The 27,402-nt window shown below is 52.7% G+C and overlaps 1 protein-coding gene and 1 non-coding gene across 2 annotated transcripts in view; both read right to left on the bottom strand.

Annotated features, from left to right (window-relative positions):
• Window positions 1-27,402, bottom strand: part of LOC140904590 (uncharacterized) — a 565,656-nt gene that overhangs the window by 370,009 nt on the left and 168,245 nt on the right.
• Window positions 15,881-15,954, bottom strand: TRNAT-UGU (transfer RNA threonine (anticodon UGU)). The gene has a single exon. It is a non-coding gene; the product is annotated as a tRNA-Thr (tRNA).

Consider the following 27,402-nt stretch of genomic DNA (forward strand, 5'->3'; position numbering starts at 1 on the left):
CATGCCCTTTCCCTTTGGTTCTTGAGTCCAGCAACCCCAAATCACCCAAAGTCCCAAAAGTCCAATGACCCAAAAGTCTCTGTCCCTGGTCAGGGCAGCCCCAAAGTTCAAAAGTTTCTCTGCAGAGCTTTACCTCCCAACCTGGGTGGAGATGGGGGCGGGGGTAAAAGGCACCTTACATGATCTGAAGCTGACCGCCCCACAGCCCCATAGGCCTCCGCTCCACCAGCCGCCCCACGAACGGCTTCGCTCAGCTCCGCTCCGCAGCCCACCAGCAGCTCCCAGCGTCCCACGAACTGCTCCACCAGCCTGTCCACGAGGCACTCCAGCCGTCCCGCAAACTTCTCCACAATAGATCTTCAGGCTCCCCCACTACTGAACACAACGCTCAGTGATTTCGGCTCTTACTCAGTTCAGCTCTTTGGTGAAGTCAGCTTGTAGTAGGGGAGCCTCACTGCTGGGACACCATAAGCCCAAAATGAGCTTCGCAGCCTGTAACTAGAGTCCTAACGGAATCAAAATTAGCTCTGAGATTCCACAGTGGAGAGAAAAGGAAGAGCAATTAGCATGTAAGGCCATCACCAAAGAACCCATGGCACCAAATATTAATACTTGTCCCCACCCTCTCTCAATTCACAGCATTTTGGAACCCATGACCCTTGCCTAGCGAGTGCTACTTAGTTGATGGTGAGTCCCTCCATCATAACAAAAGGCCAAGTATAGTTCCCAGCACAGTTCCCATACTCAGGGTAATAACAATTTATTCTTCCTGCCCCAATAACAGAGACACTGGGGATCCCACAGCAGCCAAAGTGAGCATTTGGGCAGCTATGGCCTCGTTCTAGGCGGGGTGGGTGTGCCTATGCAAATGAGATCGGCCCCTGAAGTTCTTTTCCACAACTTGCCAGACCTCACCACCAGATGTCAGGGTGAGGCTCACCCTGACACTGCTTACACTCCGTGTGGCCTGCCAGTCTCGGAAGCGGCTGGCGCGTCCCTGCAGCCCCGGGGGTGGGGGGATCTCCACACGCTGCCCCCGCCCCGAGGGCCGACTCTGCCATCTGTGGCAATGGGAGCTGCTGGGGTGGTGTCCGTGGGCAGCGATGGGCAGAGACCCCCCACCTAGGAGCTGCTGCCAGAGGGGGGTGTGGGTCGCTTTTGGGAGATCCCTGAGGTAAGAGCTGCACCCTCATTCTCTCCCGCACCCCAAGCCCCAGCCCAGACCCCAGCCCCCTGTACCCAAACTCCCTCCCAGAGTCCACCCCCTGCACTCCCTCCTCCACCCTACCCCCATGCCCCAGCCCAGAGCCCACACCCCACACCCCACACCCAAACTCCCTCCCAGAGCCTGCGCCCGCACCCCCTCCTGCACCCCAACCCCCAACCCCAACCCAGATCCCGCACCCAAACTTCCTCCCACAGGCCTCCCCCCACACCTGCTCTCGCACCCCAACCCTCTTCCCCAGTCCAGAGCCCACCCCTTGCACCCAACTCCCTCCCAGAGCCCGACCTGCACCCTCTCCTGCACCCCAACCCCCTCCCCCAGCCCAGAGCCCACACCTGAACTCCCTCCCAGAACCTGGCCACCCCACCCATTCCTGCACCCAATGCCCTGCCCCAGCCAAGACCCCACACCTGCACCCAAACTGCCTCCCAGAGCCTGTACCCCTCACCCCCTCCCACACCCTAACCCCCTGCCCCAGCCCAGAGCCCACACCACACATCCAATTCCCTCCCAGAGCCTGCCCCCACACCTGCTCCTGCACCCCAACCCCCTGCCCCAGCCCAGACCCCACACCCTTCATTCCCTCCTGCACCCCAACACCCTGCCGCAACCCACAGCCCACACCCAAACTCCCTCCCAGAGCCCAACCTCTTTCCCTCTGCCTCCCATACCCAAACTCCCAGAGCCTTAGGCAGATGTGGGGGGAGGTGGACGGGGAGGCAGGACTTGGTCCCATTCTGGAAACCACCAAAAATTGTAGAAACCTGCCGCCCCTGTCCAGCCCAACCTTCTGCAGTTGCCCCTCAGGCCCCACCCGTGCAGGGTTTGAAGCTTGCATTGCTTAAATTCCAGGACGCTGGGGGACTTCAGCTCCCCTTTGTCCAGCGGGAACCTTCAGCCCACTCCCAACCAGATTCTTGTCCATGGCATGACTGTCGGGGGGCTGGGCCCCTCTTTGTCTTTTCTCTCTGGGACAGGCCAGGGTACCTAGAACTGGGGTATCTGAGCACCCAGGACCTTCTATGGAGATGCCCTTCCCCTTCCCCTTCTGTGGTCCCATCTGTCATTGACTCCAGCCTGTTTTCTATCCATCATCAGCACCATCCCAAGCCAGCTGCACCCGCCTCAAAAAGACAGTGTCCCCTGATGGGTGTAAATCATAGAATCATAGAATATCCTCATTTACACATTTCTTTGGCAGTCATGACAGGAGACAAAGGGTTTCTATTCCCAACTTGAAGGCAAGGAGTGCATTAGGGGCAACTCCAAGGGAAAGACTATTGATGGAGATCTCAATCTAAATTCTACACGAGTTTTGTTATCTTCCCTTTTGGTTCTATCCCTGGAAATTCCCCCCGACTAGTCTGCTGAAAGATAAAATCATCTAAATCTGCCTCCAAAGAACCTGACCGGCTGAAGCAGGAGGAGACCTGAGAGACGGCCACTTTCAAATCAAAAGGGAACGCTGAGACCTGCCTGTTGCCACACCCGCCCCCACCCGTCCCGAGGAGAAGGAGGCGCCGACCTGTCGTGTGCGATCTAATGAGCAGGGAAAGAATCTGGGAATTACCTTCTGTAAAAACTCATCCTTTTGTTCCTCAAACACCTGTGGAAATAGCTGATTCAAGAAGTGGTTGACAGAGGGATGGTCCGCGTCTCTCAGCAGCTCCTTGGGTCACCAGCCGTTGTCAACCAAGCCAGTTGGCAGACTGACGGCAGGGCAAGAATGCTGACGCCCAACACTCTTTGCTGTTGGCCTCCGTGACATCACAATCAGCTTGTGCATAAACACACACAGACCCCACCCAGAGAGACACACCCCCACTGAGCAACTCCCCACTCTCCCTCCCAGCACTTCCTGCCCACCGCAGAACAGCTGTTTCATGGAATTGAGGATGCTCCGGGAGGGTCGGTTCGGGGCGGGGACATGGCACACTTGGGGCACTGCATGGGACTCTTCTCTCCTCAGTGCAGGGCTCAGCACTTGTCCTTGCTGAACCTCATCAGATTTCTTTTGGCCCAATCCTGTAATTTGTCTGAATCACTCTGAACCCTATCCCGACCCTCCAGCGTATCTCCCTCTCCCCCCAGCTTAGTGTCATCTGCGAACTTGCTGAGGGTGCAATCCATCCCGTCCTCCTGATCATGCACGAAGATGGTGAAGAAAACCGGCCCCAGAGTGACCCGTGGGGAAGCGGGGGAGGGGGTGGAGGAGAGGAGGCAGATGGTGAGTGGCAGGGACCCCACAGAGGGGGGTGCAGTGGAGGAGAGGGGGAAATCATCCAGGCAGCGGTGGGCAGTGTGGGCTGGGAGAAGGGGCGAGGCAGATACAGGAAGAGATGGAGCACAGGCGGGGCACTGGGGCCCAGGCACCCGGGGCCTGGTCATTGTTGGCACCAAGAGAGGAGAGGAGAGGAGACGGAGACGGAGACGGAGACGGAGACAGAGACAGAGACAGAGACAGAGTATGTGTGATGGCCAACGCACTCGAGGAGAGACAGAGAAAAACATGGTAGGATAGCAAGCAACTCACCTCCTGGAGTCATCTGTGATGAAGCGGGACTTCATGTTTCCTCTGAATTGTGTGGGGGTGCCTCAGTTTCCCCTATGCAGTTCTTACGGATCTAGGGGGTGGGGTAAGGGTGTATGATCGTTGCAGAGCTCTGGAGGGCAGGTGTGTGCAGGGGTCTGGACACAGAGAATGGCCGACACCCTCTTTCCTGGCACCTGATGCCCTGGGCCCTTCCCCCCTGCGAGGTGAGAGCTAAAGGGTTGGAGAACAAAGGAATCGGGTGCCCTCCTGGCCAGGGACAGGGACAAAGCCCAGAGGAGGAGGGGCTGGGGGGAGTTTCAGTTGGGGGCTGGCTGGAGACATGGAGTGAAGGGCAGACGGGGTTGTCTGGCTCACTGCCCCCCCCCAAAATGGACCCGGCTGAGGGGTCCTGTTCTCTGCACCTACAAGCTCTGTGTCAGACCATGTCCCTGTGGTCTAATAAACCTCTGTTTTCCTGGCTGGCTGAGAGTCCCGTCTGACTGCGGAGTTGGGGGGCAGGACTCTCTGCCCCCCCAGGACCCCGCCTGGGCGGACTGGCTGTGGGAAGCGCAGGGAGGGGCAGAGGAGGCTGAAGGCTCCGAGGTCAGAGCCAGGAAGGTGGAGCCGGGGGAGCTGTGTGTCCTGCAGACAGGCTGCTCCCCGAGAGGAGACTTCCCCAGAGTCCTGCCTGGCTTCCTGGGGAGCAGTCCCAGAGCATCGCCCGGGGACCCCGGGACATCCTCCTCCTCGATGAAACCTTCTGCCGTGTGACGTGCTGTGTGTGTCGTGTTGCGTGTGTCGTGTGACGTGTTGTGTGTGTGACTTGTGTGTTGTTTTGTGTGTGTGAGATGTGTTTATGTGTGCGTGTTGTGGTCCGTGTTGAGTGTGTGTGTGTGCCATGTTGTATACCGTGTTGTGTGCATGTGACGGTGTGTGCCGTTTTGTGTGCATGTTGTGTGTGTCGGTGTCATGTGTTGTGTGAGATTTTTGTGTCTCGTGTTGTGTGCCGTTTTGTGTGTCGTGTGTCGGTATCGTGTGTCGTGTTGTGTGTGGGTGTGTGATATTTTGTGTGCGAAGTTTTGTGCATCGTGTTGTGTGTGTGTGTCACGTGTGCCGTTTTGTGTGTCATGTGAGGTGTTGTGTGTCATATTGTGTGTGTGTGTCGGTGTCGTGTGTGATTTCTTTGTCACGTTGTCTGCTGTTTTGTGCGTCATCAAGTGTGTGTGTGTGTATGTGTCGGTGTTGTGTGTGATTTTTGTGTGTCTTGTTGTGTGCTGTTTTGTGTGTCAGTTTATTTGTGTGTCATGTTGTTTGTGTCTTTCGGTGTCCTGTGTTGTGTGTGTGTGAGAGTGTTCTCTCTTTGTGTGTCGGTGTCATGTTGTGTGTGTGTGTGTCAGTGTTGTCTGTCGTGTTTTCTGTGTGTTGTCTTGGGTGGCCCCTCAGGGTATTGCACAAACCATTTCCATCGTGGAGAAACAGTGACACCAGGTGGCCAATCCAGATAATGTACAAACCATTTCCCTCACAGAGCAACAGTGACACCGGGTGGCTAATCCAGGTATTGCACAAAGCATTTCCCTAATGGAGCAACAGTGACACTCGGTGGCCACTCTGGGTAATGCACAAATAATTTCCTTAACGGAGCAACAGTGACACCAGGTGGCCAGTCAGTGCAATGCACAAATCATTTCCCTCCTGGCCCAACAGTGACACCGGGTGGCCACTTGGAGTAATGCAGAAAGCATTTCCTCACGGAGCAATGGGGACACTGTGTGGCCAATTCAGGTATTGCACAAATCATTTCCCTCCTGGACCAACAGTGACAGTGGGTGGCTAAACCAGGTATTGCACAAAGCATTTCCCTTATGGAGCAACAGTGTCACCGGGCGGCCCCTTGGAGTAACACACAAATCATTTCCTCCCGGAGCACCCGTTGCACAAACTGAGTTTAATAATAATAATAAACAACAAATAGTTTCACTAGAAAAGGCAGATTTTCAGTGATTAGAAGGGATAGCAAACAGAAGAAGGCAGATTGCTAAGCAAATACAAATACACCCACATACTAAGCCTAAGATCTTAAAGAGACTGGATTCAAGAAGTCATTTCCCATCCTAAAGGTCTTTTGGCAACTTGAAGAGTTTCTGTAGCTTAGACTTCCCGTTGTTTCTCTTTACAGACTAGACTCCTGTCTTAGTCTGGACTTCCCCCTTCTCATTCCCTTTGTCTCTTCAGGTACTTTCTGCAGCCTTTCTACTGCCCTGCATGATTTTCCTCCGCTCCGACGTCTCCATGGCTCCCGAGACCTCACCTGTGGGAATGCACACCTACCCGTGTCCTACAAAGGGAGACGGCACCAGGAGAGCAGAGGGGAGAGAGCGAGTTGGCGAACACATGAGAAGACGGCGAGTGCGGACGAGGAACTGGCAGCGCCGACCTGGCAGCCGGGTCTGCAGCGGGCAGAGAGCGGAGGCCTGGTTCCGCCTCCTTGGAAAGAGGCCCAAGCGGCTCAGGCCCCTCCTGCCGCGTTCCCCTCCGGCGAGAGCTCCGGCACCATTCCTCGCCAGAGCCGCTGCGAGAGCCGAGCCGGAGCCCTCGCTCCACAGCGCTCGACGTGGGCTGGGAATCTCGCCCTCGGCCCTGCCGCCCTCTTCCCTCCCGCCCACACCGGCCCCACACGCCGCCCAGAGACCGAGTTCCCCCGACCGTCCCCGCTCCGCTCTCGCCCCCGCGGGGGGTCATCTCCGGGGTGTGATTTCGGTGTCGTGTCCTCTGCCGTCTTGTGTGTCGTGTGACGTGTCAGTGTCGTGTCGTGGGCGTGTGAGACGTCATGTGTGTCAGTGTGTTTGCCGTCTCGCTGTGTGTGAGTCGTCGTGAGTCGGCGGGTGGGTGTGGGTGTGTGTGTGTGTGGGCGTGAGTTGTGTGTGGTGTGTGTCTTTCGGCGTGGGCGTATGTTGTGGTGTGTTGTGTTTTGTGTGTGGGGGCGTGTCGTGTGGTGTGTTGTGTGTTGTGCATGTGTCGTGTGTGTGGGCGTGTGTTCTGCGTGCGTTGTGTGGGCGTGTGTGGGTGTGTGTTGTGTGGGCGTGTCATGTGTGGGCCTATGTGAGAGAAGTTGTGTGTGTGTGTGAGACGTCATGTTTGTGTGTGTGTGTGAGACGTCGTGTGTCTTGTGTGTGTGTGTCAGTCGTTGTCTGTGTCGTGTGTTTGTCAGTTTCATGTGTGTCAGTATTGTGTGTCGGCGTGTGTGTGTGTGTTGGCATGTGTGCGACATTATGTGTCGTGTGTTTGTGTGTGGACGTGTGTGAGAGCCGTCGTGTGCCTTGCATGTGTGTCGGCGTGTGTGAGAGACGTGTCTCTGTGTGTGAGACGTTGTGTGTCGTGTGTGTGTGAGACGTGGTTGTGTGTGTGTTGTCTTGAGTGTTTTGTTCAGTGTGTGATGTGTTGTGTGTGATTTGTGTGTGTGTGTGACGGGTTGTGTGTTGTGTTGTGAGCGCGTGCGACGTCTCCCATGATCACGCAGTTTCCACGAGTATTTACTTCATTAAAAACATTAAAGAGGGCTCGATCCATATCCACATGAGATCCCGGCGGTCTCTAGCAGACTCCAAGCACTATCCCAGGGGAGGCTCGAGTCGTTTGCTTCCCCAATGTCATTTTTGCCCAGACGGACTCTGTCTTCTCCATTCCATCGCTGATTTCTTTACATTCGACCTCCTCATTGATAGACAATGCTACTCCACCACCTTGACCTTTATTTCGGTCTTTCCTAAACAGCACATACCCTTCAACACCCGTAGTCCAGTCATGACGACTATTCCCCCCTGTTTCTGTTCTCCCGAGAATATCTGGTTTCACTTCCTGCACCAGTACCTCTAATTCCTCCATTTTGTTACCTAGGCTCCTCGCATTGGTGTACAAACATCTTCATTTTTGCTGTTTGGCCTCGCTCACGTTCTTTACCCAATGAGGCACGGTCATTCCACAGCCAGCAGAACCTACTAGACTGGTGTCCACACTGCCCTTCCTCCTTATAGCCATTCCCCTACCCACGGCTGTATCCTTTCTTACTTTCTTTTCTTCCCTCTCAAGGCTAAAATCCGGCATGGAGATTACCTGGACATCCCCCAACCAACCATCTCCCCCAGATTCCTAGTTTAAAGCTCTCTGAATCAGTTGTGCCAGCCTCCATCCTAGAAGTCTGTTTCCTTCCCTACTCAGATGAAGTCCATCCCAAGAGAACTGTCCTCTGTCCAGGAATGCCTCCCAGTGGCCATTCATCCCAAAGCTGTCCTTCTAGCACCACTGCCTGAGCCATCTGTTGATAGTCATAATCTTGTCACGCCTTTGTTGACCTTCTCCAGGAACAGGCAAAATCCCACCACAGATCACCTGAGCCTCAATTTCCTTTAGCGTCTTCCCCAGCCAAGCACAGTCTCCCTTAATCCTTTCCAGCGAGAATCTAGCTGTATCATTTGTTCCCACATGAAGGATAATTAGGGGATTCTTTCCCGTTCCCTTTAGGATCCTTTTCAACCTCAGGTCTACATCCCGTATCTTAGCACCTGGAAGACAGCACACCCTTCTATTCTCTGGATCAGCTCTGGTTACAGGCCTGTCTAGTCTTCTCAGTAAAGAGTCCCCGATCACGTAGCCCTGCCTTTCCCTGGTGACAATGCTATTCTCCAGTCTATCCCCTGTTCCCTCTGGCTGCAAGTTCTTTCCATTCCTATTCTCCCTTTTAATCCTCTTCAACCCATCCTGTATCCTCCTGGGGCTCATATTTGGTGTAGTCTCCATTGACTCTTCCCCTTTTTCTATAGGACTAGCCGCTCTTCTCTTCCTCCTTGCCCCTCCACCTTCAGTGACCACCTGTTGAGCCCCTTCTTCATTTTCCAACTCTCAAAAACTATTCCTGAACTCTATTTCTCCTTCACTAGCCCGTCTTTTCCTCTGCCTGGTTTTTTTTTAGTCACATGCTTTCACTGACCACTTTCCTCACCCAGCAGTCTCCCCTCAGAATTCCTCAGTCCTGCTTCCATCTGCAAGTCTGAGCTTTTCCCTTCAGATACCTCATGTCTTTGCTCCATCATCTGCTCAAACCCCTTTCTAAACTCAACCAGACTTTCCACCTGCATCTCCAAACCTCAGATCTTCTCCTCCATCAGCTCGAGCAGATGGCATTTCATGCAGACAAAACTCTTACCAGGTCCCCCCTCCAGGATCATGGACATGCGGCAGCTTCCACAGCCAGTCATCTCCATTGTGTCTTCCACGACATGAGTCACTCCCACCGCTGCCTCTGTGTCTGTCATCGCCTTCCCACCTAAATCCTGTTCACCTGGGAAACACCCAAATCCCACCCCCCACAGGAACAACAAACCCCAAACAAGCACCACAAGACAAACTCCCCCTCAGACTCCCCTGTTTACAGCCCTGTTTGCTGGCTCCTGTTCCAGGGCCTGACTGGCTGGCTCCCTTCATAGGACCCCGAGTCAGAGAAGCCCTGGCCCCGAATCAGGGCTCAGCTTCTCCCCCAGCACAAAGCCCCCACAAGCCTCGACACATACACATAATCCCAATACACAACCAAATGCCAACACCTTCTCCCCCACACCATTCACAGCTGTTGGTGGGTCTTGGGGAAACCCTGGTGCACCAGCGGGGGCGGGTGTCTGACGGGGTGGGTGGGGTGGCGGGGGGCAGGGAGGGGGCCCAGCTGGGAGGTGGAGGGGTCTGTGTGGTGGGAGCTGTGGGAGGGTAGGGGATGGATTGGTGCTGTGGGAGGAGGAGAGGGAGTTGTGGACGGGGGCGATTGGGTTGTCGGGATGGGGACTGGGTCTGGGAGGGATGTGGGGGAGGGAGAGGCTATAGGGTAGTTGGATCGGGGACTTGGGTCAATGGCATGGCTGTGGCTGTTGGGTTGAGTTGAGTTGGGAGGGGCAGCACCATGGCTGCCCCCAGGGGGACACAGCTTGGCTGTGGGGGGCTGTAGGGAGGGGAGGGGTCTGTAGGGTGGGGCGGCTGCAGCCTGGCTTGGGGAGAGGAGGACGGTAGGGGCAGGGGGGGATTGTGGAGGGGCTCTGCAACACTGGGGCATTGGGGTTGGTCGGGGCGGTCAGAGGATGGGGAACAGGGGGTTGACTGAGGGCAGGAGGTCCCGGGGCGGTCAGGGAGAAGGGGCAGTTGGATGGGGCAGGGGTCCTGGGGAGCAGGCAGGAAGGAGGGGGGAGGTTGGATGGGGCGGTGGGGGGTGTTACGGGCTGGGGGATCTGGGGCCCCTCAGGGAACAGAGGGGTTGGATGGGGCCGGAGGCCCGGGGTGGCCGTCAGGGGGCGAGAAGCGGGGGTTGGATGGGGGCGGGGGCCGGGCCATGTCTTGCTGTTTGAGGAGGCCCAGCCTCCCCTAACTGTCCCTCCATACAATTTCTGAAACCCGATCTGGCATCAGGCCAAAGTTTGCCTGCCCCTGGCTTAGGGCCTGATTCATGCAAAGACCCATTGGGAGTGTGTGAACATTGCCCCATTTCTGAAACTGGAAACAACCCCCTGCACAGGGCTGGGAAAACAGAGCAGAGCACTGGAGCCTGAACCCCCTCGTCAGAGACTGAGATGAAATCCTCTCAGGCATTGGCATCCTGACAGCAGGAGTATCTGGCTGTGTCGACTCTCTCCTCAGGCCCTGCGCGACCAGCACCCCGAGCCAATGCCTGAGATGATGGGGTGTCCAGGATTTCCGGGTTTATGGATCTTGGGTAGCAGATAGAAGATCCCTGGTCGGGGTTCCAGGGGCATGTCTGTGCAGATTTGTTCTTGTGCTTTTTCAGGGAGTTTCTTGAGCAGATGGTGCAGTTTCTCTTGGTCACCCTGAGTGGGATCAGAGGGGAATGGGCTGGAGAATGTGGAGTTGGAGAGCTGCCCCCCACAGCATCAATTTCCTCCAGACTCCCAAGGGAAGTGGTGCTTCCTCCATCCCTTGATGAGATGCCTTTCTGGAGTCTGCTTTGGTCCAAAACTCGCTACTGCGCCATGCAGGAGGCCTGTGATGTGTAGGGGGCCAGATGAGATGATCTAAGAGTCTCTTCTGGCCTTCACGTCTCCAAATCTCTGCAAAACCGAGTGCGGCACATTGAGCATCCTCTGATGGTTCCACGTGTGGCCTGCGTGAGCCCTTGCACGACCACTGAGTGTGTGGGGGTGAGCCAGGGGGAGCAGCTCAAACACGCACAGGAGCCGGCTCGGGGCAGGACATGAGCCCTGCAGGGCAGGGGTGGGGGTGGCAGTGACATCACAAGGGCCTTTTGCAGCACTCAGCTGATTGGTGAAAGGCGGTTGGGAGGCGGTGACCTCACAGAGAGTCCACGACAACGGCCAGGGAGGACAGGCTGCAGGGCAGGGGGATCTCAGAGACCCCCGGGGCTTTGCTGCAGGGAGTCTCCTTCTTGAGGTGTCTCCTTGAGGACTGAGAGAGAATTCAGGGTCTCGTATGTGAGCGCGAGGTGGAGCCTCTCTGGAGTTTTCTCCTTTCCCACTGCTCACTGAGCGAGAAGACAGACGTCCCTGTGGAGAAGGGAAGAGCCCCAGAGAGGTTGGTGTTAGCCGACGGCCACAAGGGTTTAAACACTCACCCACTATTTGCCATGGGGCACTGGCAAAGGTCCTAGATGACCTTATACTGCCACCCAATGTACAAACTGTGCAATACATTGATGACATCTTAATAGGTGGGAAAACCTCAGAAGAGGTACAGGAGGCTATGAATCAAATCAAAGGAGCACTAGAAGCCCTTAATTTAGAGCTACCAGCTGAGAAATGCCAAGGTCCCTCCCAAGAGATAAAATTCTTAGGTACTGTATGGATGGGAGGTAGGAGGTCTGTGCCTAATGACACTGTGCAAGAGCTAAATCAGGCACCCTCCCCTGAAAGTAAAGATCAATTGAGACAGATTTTGGGAACCCTGGGGTTTTGGAGAAAACATGGACCTGGCTTTGCCATTATAGCCAGACCATTGTACAATTTGTTAAAGAAAAGTGCTGCCTGGGAATGGGCTCCTGCCCATGAGGAAGCACTCAGGCAACTGATAGGGGAGATACACACCTATCAGGCTCTGGGTCCCATACATCCTGAAGCCCCACTCCATTTGTACCTAACTGTGGGAGCCACTGGAATGTCTTATGCTCTCTGGCAAGACAGTGACACTGCTCCCAGACGACCAATTCAGTTTGGTTCCAAGTCATGGCAAGGGTCACAGGCTAACTACATGCCTTATGAGAAGGTCCTTCTGGCAGCTTACACAGCCTTGAGAGAAACTGAGGAATTAACTCAGGATAAGGACATCACAATTCACACTCCTCTTCCAATCATTACACCTATATTGGAAGGGAAAGAGTTACCACCTGGTGTAGCACAAAAGATGACTATCCAAAGATGGGCACTTTACATACACCACAGGGTAGGGAGTGCAGACACTGCACAAAACCCCACTATGATTCAGGAATCCCTATGGAAAGTAGGAATGCCTGATGAATACCGCCTACCTCCACAGCAGTCTCCCATTCAGGATGCTGCCCCATTTGATCCTTCTAAGCCTGAGGGAGTATGGTTCACTGATGGCAGTGCCAGGCTGGTCAAAGGCAAATGGAAGGGAAAAGCTGCAGCAGTGCCTGCAGACCCCTCTGCAGCACCCCTAACTGCTGAAATTGATGGGTCAGCACAACTTGCAGAATTGGCTGCAATTAAACTGGCCTGTGAAGCAGGAGCCACCGCTGTATATACGGACTCCTATGCGGTACGGGCAGGTGCCACTCAGTGGATCACTAACTGGAAAAATAACCACTGGGAAATAGGAGGTAAACCAGTCTGGGGACTGGAATACTGGAAGTGGTTATATCAGCATGCCCTGCAAGAACCCCTGTCTATAGGACATGTCTCAGCTCATCAGAGGAATAATACCCCAGCTGCACAGTTAAACGATTTAGCCGATGCAGCTGCCCAGCTCTTTACCACACAAGTAGAATGGGAACGCTTATATTCATGGTTACATGATAATTTAGGACACACAGGAAGTGATGAGTTAGTGCGGCAAGCACATATCAGGGGGTGGCCTATCACCCACAGACAGGCTAGAGACCTGGTGCAAGCCTGCACTATTTGTGCTGAGACTAGAAAACATATAGCAGAAGGACAAAGGTTTGCCAGGCTAAGAGATGGAAAAACACTATGGGCAACCTGGCAGGTCGACTATGTCGGACCAGTGCCCACTACAAGGCAGAGGTGGAAATACATCTTGACTGGGGTAGAAATTGTTTCAGGGATTGGTTTTGCATATCCAACCCGATTGGCAACAGGGTTGTCCACAGTTATGGGACTAAACCGCTTAACAGCAATTGTCCCAATGCCTCAAGAAATCCAATCAGATAATGGTTCGCATTTTAAGAATAAACTTGTAAGGGAATGGACCCTTAACCATGGAGTCCAATGGACCTTCCACCTTCCATATCGACCTCAATCTAATGGCATGGTCGAGCGCTGGAATGGGTTGCTAAAGAATCACTTGAAGCCTACTGATGGCACATGGGGAGACAGACTGGACGAAGTGGTGCAGAGATTAAACAACAGACAGACTCCTACAGGAAGTCCAATCAGCAGGGGATTCTTCCCTACAGGGAAAGCTATCTGCCCTGCCAGAACACCACTGCACAGTTCCAAGTATGCCCCCGGAGATACTGTTGTGATTAAACACCCAGCCCTGGGAACCTTTACCTGCGTTTTGCACGCCTATAAAGAGAAAGGTGTATGGAGTGCCTTAAATGCTGATAAAAGGCTAATAACCATTACAGAGGCTTGGATCGCATCCAAGACCCGCTGACCATGTGATTTATTGCAGGAATGGTCCCATGGTTCTGAGCAACCTGCCAGCTAACCTGTCAGCAAAATGGACCATGCAGCAGACCTGTTTGATCACTAGAGACTACTATGGACTGTTGATATATTTGCCATTACTTATAATAGCAGGTGTAATTTTTGCTTTTGGTTTTAAAATACGTTTTTTAGCTAGAACACGACCCACCAGAGATATGTTCCTGCAAGCCCTCATGATCCTTCTGTTGGCTCCAGTCACCTTGGCAATACCAGAACATCCTCTTCGGGGAGCAATCCAAACCATCGCCTCAGCTGCTGGTGCTACAAATTGCTGGATGTGCACCTTGCTAGATTCAACCAATGCACTGGGAATTGAATTTGTACCAGTGCATGCAGTGGCTGAGAATGGACAAACCTCATGGATGCAATGGTTAGCTCAACACTTGGGATTCTCCCTCTCCCCGTTTTTACATTCGGTTGTGAATACTGTTTTAACCATTTTAATTATTGTAATTGTTTTTTTGTGTAACTTTATGTATTATGAAGCGTTTGATTCAAACTGCTCTTTCCTCCACGCAAATCAGATACCTAGAGCTAAAAAGGGATCCTACCCAATTCCGCGAACCCTCATCCTCTAATTTGGTTGTTGGGTATTTCTAGATTTCCCCAAGGAGGGCAAGAGGTGCTGGCATCACCGCCACCTTGCAATCTGGGATGTAGTGTGGTGCATCAGGGGGTGGAATGTAGCCAGACAGTCAGCCCCCCCCCCCTCAGACCAGCATTGCTGGAAACACAGGAGGAAGCAGGAACAGGGCACTTAACATATATTCCAGCACAGCCTTTGAAGCTGTGAAAGCACAGGTGTGCTGCTACAATGTGCCTCTGGGAACAGATACAAGGATTAAGCTCACAGCAGGCAGAGGCCCTGTGACAGACATGGCTCTTAGCCCCTACTAAATAGCGTGATGCACACACCCCAACATCCTAGGTGGGAAAATATTTACCCTGATAAAAGAAGTGTCCAGTAGTCGAAACTTATTGTTTCTCTCCTTTGCAAGTGTAAACTACTCTTGCGAAAGCTGGCGTCACCCCGACAGACCAGCCTCAATTTGGCATAAGAAAGGAGAAAGAGAATAAAGGAGTACAGAGGTATAAGTAGGGGACCTACAGCACCATGATTCTTGAGTGCTTTTCACTATCTATCTGCTGGTCAGATAAGTGACAGCCTCCCAAGACTTCTGCAGCTAAGAGGGTCCCTACGCCTTGTCCCTTATTCGTCTTTCCGTGGAATTGAGTGACCGATCCTGGCTTGGCACCGCTGGAATCGAGAGATGCAAGGAGGGTAAGAAGCACCCACACCTGATCTCCTATCTTTAGTGTACACATATTTTGAAATAGAGCTCTATACTTTGTTTTCTTTCTTTGGGATTGTGGCTTCAGTTTTGTAACTTGTTTGTGTGTGTAACATCTCTACATTTAAATAAGTAGGCACTAGCAATTTTGTAACCACATGATTAGAATCTAGCTTAATAAATTTTGGTAACCATTTGTGCATAAGCCTGACTTGTTTTCTCTGGTTTACTGTAAAGCAGCCGACACAATTAAAGAACCTCAGCCGTTTTGGCTCTAAAGCCTGGCCATTAGGTGAGAGTACTAAGAGCCTAGCGTTGAGTTGTGCCGCCTCCACGGGGTAAACTCTTGGGGCATCTGTCAGTCAATCCTGGCTGCCCGCTGCGAAGGAGCTCTGAGCTCTAGCAGTTAAAGTCACGGGTGTGGAGAGGCTCTTAGTGCTGCCATTGGGGCACCTGTCAGTCAGTATTGACTGCCCGCTGCGAAGGAGCTCTGAGCTCTAGCAGTTAAAGTCACGGGTGGTTAGGACCTTGGGGCATCCGTCAGCCTAGCCCGGGCTGCCCGCCGCGAAGGGACAGTGCGTCCTAGCGGTTAAAGTCATGGATGGTATAAACGGGCATAGCTGGCACCTCACCAAACATCCTTGGCCGTCGGCTAACACAGCCCCAATGAGCCACTTGGTGTGAGAGCTCGGACCTGCCCCTGTCCCAGAGGGAGGGGGTCATCTGCGAGGGGACTGCACCACTGACCTATCAGCTCTTAACACCCAAACTTTCAGTCACTCTATCATCAGTGCCTGTGCGTGTAATTTAAACAGCAAAACCAGCATCACTGGGCTAGACCAAAGGTCCACCTATCTCTGTATCTTGTCTTCTGACAGCAGCCAGTACCAGGTGCCCCAAAAGCCACTCAACAAGGCACCACTGGGAGTTGAACCCAGAATCTCCTGTTTACAAGACAGGTGCTTTAGCCAGCTAAGCCATGGTGCCCGTCTCTGGCTAACGTATGGTGTCTGCCCACACCTGACTCCCTGCCAACGCCCCCCACGGCCGGACAAGCGTTGCTTGTGTTGGATTCTGTAAAGCAGAGAAGCAGGTGAAGTTTTGCTCCCAAGGTGTGTGTGTGATTCTTTGGACAAGTCTGCGCTACAAAATTAAGTCAGTGTAACGACATTACTTTGCGGGGTAAAAAATTTAACCCCCCTGAGCAATGCCATTATGCCAACCTAATCCCAGTGTAGATAGCACTGGATTAACAGGGGGACTTCTTCCCACCCACTCTGCCTCCTTGGCTGAGGCCTGCTGGTCCACCTTTCGCTCGCTCCTCTCCTCCCCCAAGGCCTCATTGCCGGCTGCTCGTGCCTCTCCGCCCCCTACCCCACGGTCTGCCTGCCACCCACACTTCTCTGCCCCCTCTCCTGAGACAGACTCTGCCCGCCACCCACACTTCTCTGAGCCCTCCCATGAGACCTGCCCAGCCTGCCACACACTCCTGTCTGTCCCCTCCCCTCACCTGCCCTGAGAACCGCTCACACCTCTCTGCCCCTCCCACGAGGCACCTGCCCGGAGGAAGTTGTGGCTCTTCAGTTTCAGTGCCTGAGCATCCTTGGCCCCAGTGGGAGCCAGGCTACGTCTACACGACAGAGTTATGCTGCTTTAGTTAAAGCGTTTTAATTAAGCCACTGTTGCATGTCCACACTAGGCTGCTTGTGTCACCGGAGCGCATCCAGGCTAGCAGCTCTTGGATCGCCACAGAGAGCAGTGCATTGTGGGAGGCTATCCCACTGTGCAACTGGCCGCAGGGTGCTTTGGGAAGGGTTTGCAATGCCTCGTGGGCAGCCACACGAGGCAGGTTTCTCTATCCCATTGTTCCATGGGCATCCGACTCGATTGCCAGCTGCTTTTCAGCTGCCGTGGGCATGGTGGGCAGAGAGTGTGTGTGTGTTGGGGACAGACAGTGTGTGTGTTCGGGGAGCGTGTGTGTTGTGGAAGAGTGAGTGTGTTGGCACGCTGTCCCTAAGTTCAGACAGCTGCTGGAAGCAACCAGTCCTGAGTCAGGGGGAGCGGGACACCCCAGTCCTGAGTCAGGGGGAGAGGGGACACCCCAGTCCTGAGTCAGGGAGAGCGGGACAGCCCCGACATCAGCCCCCACTTCCCGCACTGGCTCAGCACAGCCCAGCAGTCTCTGTCACATACACACACTCACACACACTGCTGCCTGCCTGGCTGTGTGTCAGGGTGCAGGACGAGGGGCGTTTAGAGGGCCATGGGCCCAGCACTTTTTAGCAGCCCTAAGAACGGACGACGGACGGGGGAACAAGGTGGAGCCTTGGGGGAAGAGGCGTTCTGTGGGTGTGGCCTCGGAGGGAGGGAGGGGTGGCATCAGGGAGAAGGGGCGGTGTGAGATTGGGGCCTCAGGGAGAAGGGGCGGGGTGAGTGAGGGCTGGGGGGAAAGGGGTGTCATGGCGGCGTCACAGTTCGGACGCCGGTGGCCCCCCCACTGTAAGGAAGATTCCCCCACCCCTGCTCTGGGTCCTAGGTGTGGTGAATTTGTCAGGTCTGAGACAGGAGTTGCTTGTGAATGACAGTGACCCCTTTGCCAATTGGCACCAATAAGCTTTTGTCACACATTGCGACGAGGCAAGGCAAGACGGCTATAGTTAAGTCGTGAGGAACAGGTATGTTAGCCCCAGGCTAAACAAATCCTTGGTACCATAGTAACCAAATGACAGTTGTTTCAGGTTAATCAAGACACCTGGGGCCAATTAAGATCCTTCTAGAAAGCAGTGGAGATAGCTAGGTTGATTGGAACACCTGAAGCCCATCAAGGCCTGGCTGGAACTAGTGAAAAGCCTCCCAGTTCGTCAGTGAGGCGCATGTGTCAGGATCTGTAGGAGGAAGCCGTGCTGTTGGAGGAACCAAGCAGTGCAAATCCACATCAGGTGCAAGGAAGGAGGCCCTGAGGTAACAGCGAAGGAGATACTGAGTGGGGGCTGCTGTGGGGAAGCGGCCCAGGGAATTGTACACGTCCTATTTCCCAAAAGTCAGCTACCATAGCTGCTACTATTAGGGTCCCTGGGATGGAGCCCAGAGTAGAGGGCGGGCCCGGGCTCCGCCCTCCCCTCCCTGATTAATCATGGATACTGGGAAACAGAGATTGTGCATGGGAGGGTTGCTTCTCCTCACCTCCCTTGCTGGCTTATGATGGCTCAGTAAGCTGTGGCCCTTGCCTCTAGAGAGAGAGAAGGGCTGTGTGGAGGGTCACAGTGAGCCTCTGAGGCTAGCAAAATCCACCAGGAAACGTGGGACCCATAGAGACAAGGACAGAGCTTTGTCACAACAAGCACTGAGCTATACCCTCACCCCCTGATATAATAGAAAGGCCAGCACAAAAAACAGAGAAAGGAACAATAAGATACTAAAATAACAACAGTTGGAACTCTCCATTTCTCTCAGTCTTTGGGTGGATGGGTACGAAGAGCTGTAGCTACAGTTGAGGAACCAGGCGATCGGACAGCTGGCCCAGCCCTCCATACTAGTACCTCTCTCACATATAGGGAAATGGGTCAAAATTGGAATTCATGTCATGACTCACTTCCCATAGGGGATCGGTCTGTCTCAGGCTCTGTCTATACTTCAAACACTGGAAGTATTCTTCTGACAACCTAACACTGTCTACGCTGGGGCTGAGGTCACATTAACTACTCTCAGTGGAGTGGACTTTTCACACCCCTGACAGAGGTGGCTACGTCAACATCGCTTTTCAGCATAGACCAGACTTTAGATGGCTTCTTGACCTAAAAGGTAATGGACTTCAGCCTTTTCCTTGGTGGTTGAGAACTGCAACTTTCCTACCTGCTGAACACATCCTATGACAGATGACTTTCCTTTGCAAATTAGAGAAGTGGGGAAGTCAGTGACCCTTACCGTCTAAGTGTAAGAACTTGTAAAAACTTCTACAAATTGTCTCTTCGAATAATTTTGCTTTCACTAGAAATAGACTTTGAATCTAAGCAAAATAAGTTCTATTTGAAACACAAAAATTTAAAATCTATTGGAGTGAGGTTTACTACCAGAAAAACCTCACATCTATTGGAGTGAGGTTTTCTACCAGAACTCCTTACACTACAGGGGGTAAATTAAAGCAAATTAACTTTTCAAGATCAGCTGTCACTTCCTCTATGACTAACAAAACAAAAAAATGAGACACTTTGTTTTACAAAGTGATTCAGATTATCACACAATTAGTCTCCTACTCTTTAACCAATAAATTCATTTTCATTGGAAACAATAACATATTCAAAGAGCTCAAATTCTTGTCATATGAGTTCATTTTCTTTTAATCCCCATTGCCAACAACTGAACCTTGGCTCTAGTTCTGGTTTGTCCCAACGTAGGTCCCAACCAATTCTCTGAGTTCAAATATCGTTGGTTCTTCTGCCATGTGTGTTGGTGGAAGGGGTCTCCTATGTGGGAATGTTTGCATCACGAGGAAAAAAAATCTCTCTTTTCACACTTTTTAATCTTTCAAAGTAGGAGGAGGTAGAGGAGAAGGGATGTAAATGCATAAAACACAAGAGAAAACTGTCCTACACTAAAGGCATTTATCGGTATAACTATATTGCTCAGGGGTGTGAAAAATCCAGAGTTGAGCAATGTAGCTACACGGCCCTAACGCCCTGTGTAGATAGCGCTACGTCAGCAGGACATATAGCTTGAGGGGGCTGGACTAATGAAGTCCGACGGGAGAGATCTCTCCCATTGGCTTAGAGCATCTGTAATAGCATGCTACACCAGTGCAGCTACATGGGGGCAGCTGTGCCAACATCAGCTTTATTGTGAAGCCGGAGCATCAGACACAAAACCAGAGAATCAGGACTCAACATGCGAGTATCTGCAAGTCTGAAACTGGAACCGGACACGTTCGTTGCCTCATTGGTTGCCATCATTTCCACAGCCTGAAAGTCCTTGTTTCTGTGAAAATAGAATGAATTATATTGAAATTATAATTCATGAAAGAAATGCTACTTGAAGGTTACTTGAAGCCTTGCTACTTGAAGGGTACTTGAAGCTATCTGGCCTGACCCTGTCACAACCCCTATGTTCACTCTTCTAGAAAACTATGATCAATTATTTACATAGTATGGCTTGTTTGAGGTATCATTTGAAAATGCATAATCTACAGAATATTATCCTCCTGTTAAAATATGTGTAGCAACACTATGTAAAATTATGAGATTTTACTGTATCGTATTAGTGAAAAAGTTACAATTCTGGGGAACACCCTCAGACCAGTTCCTCAGAGACAGCAAGGCAAGCAGCTGGTCAAATTGCCATTCTCCAGGAGGGGGAAGGTGTGAAGAAGACATTTACATTCCTTCACAGGGACCACTTGAAGCTCATAGCTACAACAGACAGCCGGTCACCATGACTCAGCTGAGAACTGAAGTTGTTTGTCGTACAAAGGACTGAATTATAAAAAGAGGGGAGGAAAATGCTTGAGACTCTCTCTCTCCCCCTTTTCCTCTGCTCATGACAGCTCCTGAAGAAACTGAACTTGGCAGCAGGGGCGAATTAGGGGGACTTCTGGCTGAAAGGACAGCCAGCCTGCCTCAGGATATAGTGAGAGAAACATTTGCTTTGTATCCGTTTTAGCTTCTTAACTTAGATGTTAGTTTGGGTTTTATCTTGCATTTCTTTTGTAAACAATTCTGGCTTTTATACCTCATTACCTGTAGTCAATTAATATGGTTTTTTTGCCGGTAGTTAGCCATCTCATTTTATTGTTTCATCTAACCAGTGTGTTGGGATTAAAGTGTGTTGGAAAATCCATTTGGGATAACAAGGCTGGCACGTGTCATTTTCCACTGATGAAATGACAGACTTCATAAGACCTTGCGTCGTTCAGTAGTGTGCTGGACAGTGAAAGATGCACAAAAGTCCGGGACCAGAGAATTTTCTGGGGTTCTCCTGTGGTGCACTGTAATTCGTGAGTCGCTGACTAACAGCGCTCAATACTGTGTAGCTGGCAGCGAGTTACATGCTGGAGACTGGGTGTTAACTGCCCAGGAGTGGCTGTTCTCACAGTAAAGCAGTGTAAAAGCCACCCCAGCTTGGGCAACTGAGGGGAAACAGCTGTTCAACCAGTCAAGATTGCACTGTGGTTAATGTCACAGACACTCAATTTCAAAGCATCTCCTAAAACACAGAGAAAGTAAATCCATGTCCAGGAAGTTGAAGACTCCAGACAGAGGACAAGTCTCCCTAGAACTGCTTCTTGCAGAGAGAGAGAGGTCCAGACACAATGAGAGAGTCCTGGGGAAGCTGGGAACACTAAGAATGGGCTGGTGGGGTTCAGTGGAGAAAGGGAACAGGAAGGGCAGGGATATCACTGAATGCAGGATCTCAGCAGTCCTAGATGTCAGGATAGCACCTAGTGCAGCCCATTGGAAAACATAATCCCAACTATACATATAAAATGATGGGGTCCACATTAGCTGTTTCCACTCAAGAGAGGGATCTTGGAGTCATTGTCGATAGTTCTCTGAAAACATCCACTCAGGGTGCAGAGGCAGTCAAAAAGCGAACAGGGTGTTGGGAATCATTAAGAAAGGGACAGATAATAAGACAGTACATAACTTGCCTCTATATAAATCCATGGTACGCCCACATCTTGAATATTGTGTGCGGATGTGGTCGGCCCATCTCAAGAAAGATACATTGCAATTGGAAAAGGTTCAGAAAAGGGCAAAAAAACCCGGACTAGGAGTATGAAACAGCTTCTGTATGAGGAGAGATATGTAAGACTGGGACTTTTCAGCTTGGAAAAGAGACAAGAGGGCATATGAGAGAGGTCTATAAAAGCATGTCTGCTGTGGAGAAAGTAAAGAAGGAAGTGTCATTTACTCCTTCTCAGAACACAAGGACTAGGAATCACCCAATCAAATTAATAGGCAGCAGGTTTATAAGAAACAAAAGGAAGTATTTCTTCACACAACGCACAGTCAACCTGGGGAACTCCTTGCCAGAGGACATTGTGAAGGCCAAGATTATAATAGGGTTACAAAAAACAAAAAACATCATGAGAAATCTATCGAGGACAGGTCCGTGAATGGTTATTAGCCAGGATGGGCAGGGATGGTGTCCCTAACTTCTGTTTGTCATAAGCTGTGAATGGGTGACAGGAGATGAATCACTTCATGATTCCCTGTTCTGTTCATTCCCTCTGGGACACCCAGCGCTGGTCACTGTCGGAAGACAGGACACTGGGCTAGATGGACCTTTGGTCTGTCCCAGTGTGGCCATTCTGAAATACCAGGGAACCTAGTGAGTCCAGTGCAATGGGAGGGAGTAGGAAAATCCCTGGCTGTGGAGAACACTGGGAAATTAGAAACTATCATTCAGAAGCAACAGACTCTAAATAGTCTAGAAAAGCAGAATGTGAAAAATAAGAATCGGGGTCATGTGACTTCAGGAATGAGGGACTCAAAAAACCAAGTCTGCAGAGAAGGTAGATTGTGGTTAGTGCACATGGGGATGGGGGGAGCAACTCTCCAGGTCTCAAGGATTTTCACCAGCAACCAAGGCCATTGTCCCATGCACGGGGCAATCCGGAGCAGTGAGGAATTGTGTCATCTGTAATCCTGGCTGAGTTTCAATCCTCTGCTGCTGGAGCTCCCTTGTCTGGATTCCCCCAGCCAGCATTCAAGGTCTGTGTGATCAGTAACCCTGGACCAGCCGCTCTGACCCCAGCAGCCTGCTTCTTACACCCCAAGCACTTTCTGGTCTGGGTGGAAAGGCTCAGGGTTTGAGAGAAGGCCAGGGGTAGGAAGCTTCTGCTCGTTATGCTGGACCTAACCCCCCGTTTTACTTGTGCAAACAGGAGATATTTGACACTGTGCGATTCTGCTCCTGTGCTCTCTTCCCACAGCGTTCAGCAGCAGGGGAGGGTCTCTGGTCGTGTGTGTGTCACTGGCATGCTGGGGTGATGCTGGAACAGGACAGAGCAGAGGTGGCATTGTGGGGGTGGCGTGAACCTCATCTCTTCAGTTCCCCTTCCAAGAACCAAGGGGACAGGAACCCTTACCCAGCGAGGTCACAGTCTCATAGGTCTCCTGCATGACATCTCTGGAGAGGGCTCTCTGAGCGGGGTCCAGCAGAGCCCCCTCTTCCCTGGTGAAATACACAGCCACCTCCTCAAAGGTCACCGGCTCCTGAAAGAGCCAGAGCCCCACACTCAGGACCTGCTGCCCCACTCACAGCCCCACTATTCGTGGGGGAGAGGAGACAATCAAACGGAAACTCTGGGTGGACCGCAGTTAACAGAGTCCCACCCCCACCCCGCTCAGAGCACCCAGGAAACACCAGGGTGAGGGGGCGAAGAGACACCCCTCCTCTCTCCCAGCAGATCCATCACACACCTACTAGCCACAGACTGATACCGGAGATGCTGCCCCGAGCAGGGTCTAGGGAGAGATCTCTTGTAGGAAGCCCAACACCCTCCTCCTTGTGAGGAGCTGGATATGAGGCAGGAGAATCTCCCCTAAGCCTGACTGGTGGCTTCCCCCTTCATATTTAAAGGCACCCACTGGTTAGTTGGGTCAGGCTCCAGCACTAGGAGTCTGGTCCTTTTTCCCAGCCCCATCTACGTGCGTTATTTTCTGTTCACCAAATTGGAGCACTTCCACCTCCGAACCTCATGGGTCTGTTCCAAGTATCTAGGCCACTTATTAAACAACTCCCAGCAGGTCTGCCACCCCCTGGTCTCCTCCCTTTCTCCACCCTGTGCATTTCCTGCCCCGCTCCAACCTCCAAACCAGACGGTGCAAACCTTCCCCTATCCCGTGTATTTGCTGTCCCTCTCCCTCCTGCAGGAACAGATCAGAACCCCCCCAATAATCCCTACCTGAGCTGGCTCCCCTGCAGCTATGTCGCTCCCCTGTCCCATGGGAGGACGGGATGAACCGGAACGAAACGTGAGCGTCGTTCTGCAGCCTGATCGGGCGAGAAGGGCCGTTGTGGAGGTTTGGGAACGGGCATTAGTTCATTTCACATCACGGTTCCCCAGGCTCTTTCCTTGCAGAGCGAGATCCGAGATTCTGCCATGCTGAGAAAATGCTAAAAGAAAAGGAGTACTTCTGGGACCTTAGAGACTAACCAATTTATTTGAGCATGAGCTTTCGTGATCTACAGCTCACTTCATCGGATGCATACCGTGGAAACTGCAGCAGACTTTATATACACACAGAGAATATGAAACAATACCTCCTCCCAACCCACTGTCCTGCTGGTAATAGCTTATCTAAAGTGATCATCAAGTTGGGCCATTTCCAGCACAAATCCAGGTTTTCTCACCCTCCGCCCCCCACACAAATTCACTCTCCTGCTGGTGATAGCCCATCCAAAGTGACAACTCTCTACTCAATCTCTGGATTACAGCAGAGACCTGGCCCCTCCTGCCAGGCTAAGCCCACAGACACACTTTTAACCTCCTTTCTCCCTCCCGCATCCCAAAACAAAGTCTCTGAACGCAATCCTAGAAAAAAGCAGAACCAAAGGAGTCCCTTTCGAGGATTCCCTCTGACACTGACCCCACGGCAGCCACACCCCAGCAGGAGGGACATGGAGTCAGGAACTGGGTTTTCCTCTCTCTCATCCTCGTCTTGTCCACAGGAAAGTGATTCTCCCCACAGTGCAGTAATACATCTGTCTGGGCAGATGAGAGAGCTGGAAATCTCTTTCAAAACTCTTTTATCCCACGGACCCTGTCAGTCTCTATCTCCTTTTCCCTGTGCCCTCTCCATGCCTGTCTGCTCGGAAACTCTCATTCCTGGGTTGTTTGCTCCCCCATGGCTGGATTTGCTCCTGCAAATGGCAGGAGAAATGGGGTGGGGGGCTGTTTGTGTAGAGTCATTTTATAGTCCTTCACTGACTGCCTGGGATTTCCCCATTGCCTGCCTAGGACCCCCACCTGCCCTCCACCAGGATCTGCCAGCCCATTTGCCTGGGACCCCCTCCTCCTCCCAGCAGGACCCCCTGACGCTTTACAGGAGGACCCCTCACTCTGCGCCAGGACCGCCCCACCACAGCTCTGTGCACTGGGCATGGCAATGGTCCCAGGAGCCAGCTGGGCAATCCCAGACAGAGCCCCTGGCACAGCACCAGGCAGCGTCTAATCCCCTGCCCCACCTGCCCAACAGACCCCCACCCCCACTGGTCTGCAGCCAACAGGCCCCCAGCCATACCCACCTCCAGGACCCATAGCCTTAGGGCTGGGCACATCAGAACTACACCCCGAAACCCCAAACCCTCCAGAACCCACCTACCTGACTAGGGCTCCCCCTGCCCAGCCACCCAGAGGCCTCCCCCTACCACAATGCCCCTTCAGCTCCTGCTGCAATCTCCCCACACAGACACCTGCCCCCCCCCAGGAACAGTGTTCCCTCACAGTGTCTGGTAAGTGGATAGAAAGTTATCACCACCCCCTGCTGGCCAGTCACACAGGCAGAGGGAGCCCGGGGGGACGCCTCTTTAACAGGAGAAGGGAAGCCATGGAGGGCCAAAATAAGTAAGAAATTTCCATACTCTGTCACTAGCAAATAATGGCCACCGTGGATCCACCCCAGAGTTGGCTACAGCTTTGCACTGCGGGAAGCCCCGCCTCACGGAGACCCTTTGTCATGGGGTTTGGGATATTTCTGAACCACGCTGCACTCAGAGGGACCTCCTCATCCCGTGCCAGCTGGAGAAAAGAAAAGGGTCCAGCCAACTCTCCTGTTACCAACTGGGAACACCCATCCCCCAAACAGGGGGAGGCCCCTGGCTTTGATGGGTATTGAATATATGGCTCGTCTCTTTTATCAGCAAACATTTTTAACAGAGAGAAAGGAGGGAACAAATGATTCTCAAAGGAGAAGGAAAGATGATCATTGTTGCAGGGGGGTTAATTTCCCAACCAGGATGGAGAAGCTCTCAGGGCGACAGGTTCCCCCCAAAGAAGGACAAGTTGCTAGGATTTAGAGACATGGGGAACAGCCCCAAACCCAAGAGGATTTTTAATTGACATTTGATGATGACATCGTAAGAGGGAAACCTGAGATTTGAGATCAGTGTTCAGAAATGAAAGAGAAAGGGTGGAAATCTGAGGGATTTTGGATCCATTTATGCAAATTATAGAGAGGAAAGTGGAAAATGAGAGGGATTTTATCGCAGTTGTTGATAGGAGGTAAAAGCTGAGTGTATTTCCCACCACTATTTGGTCAATGAATAGAGCGGAAATGGGGAACATTGGCAAACGTTTGAGATCCATATTCAGGAATCTGAGAAAAGGTGTAAATCTGAGATTTTCGTCGTAATTTATAATTACAGAGACAGGGAAAGCTCTCAGGGGCATATTCAATTAGAAGTAGACAACTAGAGTAAAAGTGGGGCAAACTTTTTTTTATCAATCTTTGAAACGTACAGAGAAAACGTGTCACAAACTACGCAACTGAGAACATGGGATAAACGCCAAGACAGGGGGGGGGGGGATTTTATGTGGCTATTAAATAACGAGCTGGAAAAGGGGGACCGTTTGTCATATAAAATCCAGCCTGTCCAATACATAAACAGAAAGTGATGGTGTCCCCCCCCCCCCCCGGCCCCCGTTCACCTGGGCAGCAGGGAGCCCTCTGAGGGGCTGACTGAAGGGGGCGGGGGGGGAGCTGGTGGGCTCCCTGGGGGAGGGGAGGGGGCGGTAGTGGGGGATGGGCAGGTGGGGGGTAGGTGGGGGCTGGGGGCAACGGTGCGGCAGTTGGGGGCCGCAAGTGGGACTGGGAAGCCGGGATCGGGGGCAGCCCCATGGGGGACACGTCCCCTCCCTTCCCCGCCCCGGCAGAGACCCGGCGTCTCCTCCCACCCCCACGCCGGGGCAGCCAGGTTGGGGGATGGCTCCGGGCTCCAACTTCCCACCGACACCGGGACAAATCGCTGCGGATAAAACGGGGGGAGGGAAATCCCGCCCCCCCCCCCACGGGAGGGGAGTTTCAATGGACATGTGAGGAGGAGGGAGAGACGGGGGGGGGGATCAGGGGAGACCAGAGAGCGGATCAATGGGGGGTGGGGGGGAGTTTACAACCAGGTGGGAGCTACCGAGAGGGAAAAGGGGAAAACTGCGGGGGCATTTGTGCCCGTGGGGGGGAAGGGATCCAATTAACTCCCCCGCCGCCCCCCACTTCCCCCCCGGGAATTTTCTGGCTGCACAGAGACAATTCAACCCCCCCCACGCAACTCCGGCTTCTCCCCCCAACACCCCCCAAGGGACCCCGCCCGCCGGGCCCCAGTCTCTGCCCCCCCCAATCCCAGCCGTGCCGGGGGCAGAGAGTCACTTTCCTGCCCCCCCACCAGCGCTCCCCCCACCCGCGGGGTCTCCCACTCACCGGGTCGGGGGCGGGCAGAGCC

This window comes from Lepidochelys kempii, unplaced genomic scaffold (assembly GCF_965140265.1).
Source record: "Lepidochelys kempii isolate rLepKem1 unplaced genomic scaffold, rLepKem1.hap2 scaffold_37, whole genome shotgun sequence".
NCBI lineage: Eukaryota > Metazoa > Chordata > Testudines > Cheloniidae > Lepidochelys > Lepidochelys kempii.